General features: G+C 50.7%; 1 protein-coding gene across 2 annotated transcripts in view; it reads right to left on the reverse strand.

The window, feature by feature from the left end:
* Nucleotides 1–867, reverse strand: part of Psph (phosphoserine phosphatase) — a 13373-nt gene extending 12506 nt beyond the window's left edge. Inside the window, exon 1 of one of the 2 annotated variants that reach the window (XM_013520546.1) lies at nucleotides 622–867. The gene's annotated coding sequence lies outside the window, so the exon portion shown is untranslated. The remainder of the gene's footprint in view (nucleotides 1–621) is intronic. The other variant, XM_005396697.2, reaches the window with a different exon arrangement.
* Nucleotides 868–3117: the final 2250 nt, after the last annotated feature.

A 3117-nucleotide genomic window follows, 5' to 3' on the forward strand; every position in this document is an offset into this window, starting at 1 on the left:
AAAAGATTTTTAAAAATCACCAAAAAAAAAAAAAAAAGTAGTGTCAAACTCTTTGAAAAATGTTCAAGTCCTAACTAGTTCTATTTCACCATTATGAAAGTGACAGCCTCCTCTTCCTCATATTGAAAACCTACCCAGCAACTGTACTAAAACAAAGAAATTATGTAATTTTCTTCCCTGACCCCCACATCAATTCCAGTCACCAAAAATTCGAAGTGTAACTATAATATGTAAATCACACACAAAGAAAAAATAGTACAAAAATGAAGGACGGAAGGACTGACTTAGGTCCCGATTGAAGCTGTCTTCGGAACAGCATAGCAGGTGTTTGCTTAAAATGTTACTTCTGCGGAAGACGACAAGGTCAGACCCTCAGCTCCAGCTGTGGTACTGACGTTGCCCCCGGCGATATTGCATCATTCATTCATGCTGTTTGCTGACCTGCCCCGGAGGCATAACACCAGCGAAGCTCTCTAAAACTAAACTAACGAAAAGCAAGTGTCGAGCTCCCAGGGAGGATTCACCAATCCCGGACTGGGGACACTGGCGGTGCAGCGGAGAGGTCCGGGCGGAGGCCGGGCGAGCGGGTGGGCGCTCGGGGCGCGGGTGGCCGTGCCTTACCGTGGCCCGAGGCTGCGACTTCCCCGTGCGGCGCGGAGCTGGAGCGGGCGACCTGGGCCGGCGCCAGAGCCCTCGCCCGGCGCTCGGGCGAGATCTGCAGATACCGGGGGCGCTTTCGGAGCAGCTGTGCATGTGCTTTTCTTTCTGAACTGCAGGCACCGGCCTCAGCTCTGCAGAGCCGGCCGGGAGGAAGGCTTGGCCCCGCCCCGGGGCGGCCCCGCGCGCCCCCTCCTCCTCCTCCTCCCCCGCTGCCCCGCCGGCCCCTCCTGTCGGCAGAGGGGCGGGGCGCCGCGCTCCCCGACCTCCAGAGGCCACGCCCACCGCCGCACCCCCGGGGCGGGGGCGGGGGCGGGGCCACGGAAGCCGGGCACCTCTGCTCATTGATTTTGCAATCGATCAAGTCCCTTGGGTTCCTTTTCTGAAATCCACTTTTGGCGTCACGCTCTTGCAAGAACACAGGTCCTAGGAGAATTTCAAAACCTACACCCAGGGCACGTGCCTCTGCAGCGGACAACGAGGCGCCGCGCCCCAAACCCTGGGCTCAGTCGGGTGGGCGCGCACTTTGCAAACGGCACAAATGTCGAAGGAGTCTGCACCTCTCCTCCTCCTCCTCCACCTCCTTCTCCTCCTCCTTCTCCTCCTCCTTCTCCTCCTTCTCCTTCTTGCTCTGTCCTCCTCCCACTTCTTCTCTCTCCTAGGTGTCACTTGCCTGGCTACTTTTACCTTGACCACAAAGAATACAGACTGTTGTCCCAAGCATTTACCTTTGGCCGCGGCTGGCTGCAGCTAACCGATGCGGTCCCCCCACCCCAAACAGATCAGCTCAGATGCTGACAGCCTGGGCCCCAGGCTCTGTGTAAACTGGTGACCTGATCGATCAACTGATGGACTGATCGGAGAGGATGCAAGGGTCCGGGCCGGCCACTGGGTTACCGCACCCTGCCCTTAGCCTTCAAATCCAGCGAGAGAGGAGCTTGTCCCTTACGAGAGTGCTGGTGCCCTTTGACCGAATGTAACTTTGAAGTTCTACATTCCCGGTATTCATTACCGAGAAAATGGTTGCAGAGCTAGGGCGCACCGAGTTTAATTTCTTCAGGATCTAGAGGAGATGGTTCTGACGAAGGATAGGGAGAATTCCGACGTTTTTCCTTTGGTTTTGGTGCTGAGGATTGGACCCAGGGCCTCGGGCACGCAAGGGAGGCGCTCTACCACCAAGCCACGCCGCCCCAGCCTGGGATTTAGAAATGAAGTAAAAATATTATTCAGCTAGTGGGGCGGGGTGAGAAGTCTGAAATAAATTAGTCAAGTGCCTGCATGTATTGCATAGAAACTTTGAAGGATATAAGTAAAGGATATAAGATTTTTATTAACAGCCAGGCGTAGTGTCTCATGCCTGTAATCCCAGCATTCTGGAGGTTGAGGCAGGAGGATTCCCCATAAGTTCAAGGCCAGCCTGGCAACCTGGACTACATGGACAGTTTAGGGCCAGCTTGAACTACAAAGCGAGCCCCTGTCTCAAAAAAAAAAAAACAAAACAAGCCGGGCGTAGTGGCGCATGCCTGTAATCCCAGCACTTGGGAGGCTGAGGCAGGAGGATTGTTGCGAGTTCGAGGCCAGCCTGAGCTACAAAGTGAGCTCAAGGTTAGCCTGAACTGCATAGTGAGACCCTGTCTCAAAAAAAGACAAAAAACAAACAAAAAACAAAACAACAAAAAAAAAACAATAGGTTTTTGTTACGCACCAAATATTTGTATCTAACTGGTAATTGAGAATTTATTTCAAGTAAGAAAGACACTCACGCATATAATAATATGAATGACTACAAGTAATGTATGCTAGTATTCATATTTCATTTTTTATGATTATTCATGTTTCATAGGTTTCATTCCTAAACAGGTTTCAGAGGAAACCTTGACCAAAACCTCTCAGCTCCTCAGGGTCCTCATCCACATTGCTCTCTCACCTGCACTAATACTTTTGGACAGGAGGTGGCAGTGTAGAAGACACTGCTCATAGAACATTTTTTTTAAAAGTTGGCCAGAGCTGGGAACGGTGGCGCACACCTGTAATCCCAGCACTGGTGAGGCTGAGGCAGGAAGATAGTTCAAGTTCGAGACCAGCCTGAGCTACAAAGTGAGCCCAAGACCAGTTTGAACTGCATAGTGAGACCCTGTCTCAAAAAAAAAAAAAAAAAAGTTAGCCAGAAGACACCAGGGAGTGGTCATACATCATGTAACAATGAGGGAGTGCTCTTGCTAGCCAGGCATAACTGAGTAAACAGATTAAAATATATTCAATTGTTGATCTGAATGGAATAATGTTAAATAGAGCACACCAACCAAATACAAGCAGAACAATGAGCTCACTTTGTACCCCAGGCTGGTCTCGAACTCACAATGATCTTCCTGCCTCAGCCTCCCAAGTGCTGCGATTACAGGCATGTGCCACCATGTCCAGCAAAAAGAAAAAGAAATGTTTTTAAATAGACAAGCTGAT

The sequence above is a fragment of the Chinchilla lanigera genome, unplaced genomic scaffold (genome assembly GCF_000276665.1).
Source record: "Chinchilla lanigera isolate Chin_1 unplaced genomic scaffold, ChiLan1.0 scaffold00055, whole genome shotgun sequence".
Lineage (NCBI taxonomy): Eukaryota > Metazoa > Chordata > Mammalia > Rodentia > Chinchillidae > Chinchilla > Chinchilla lanigera.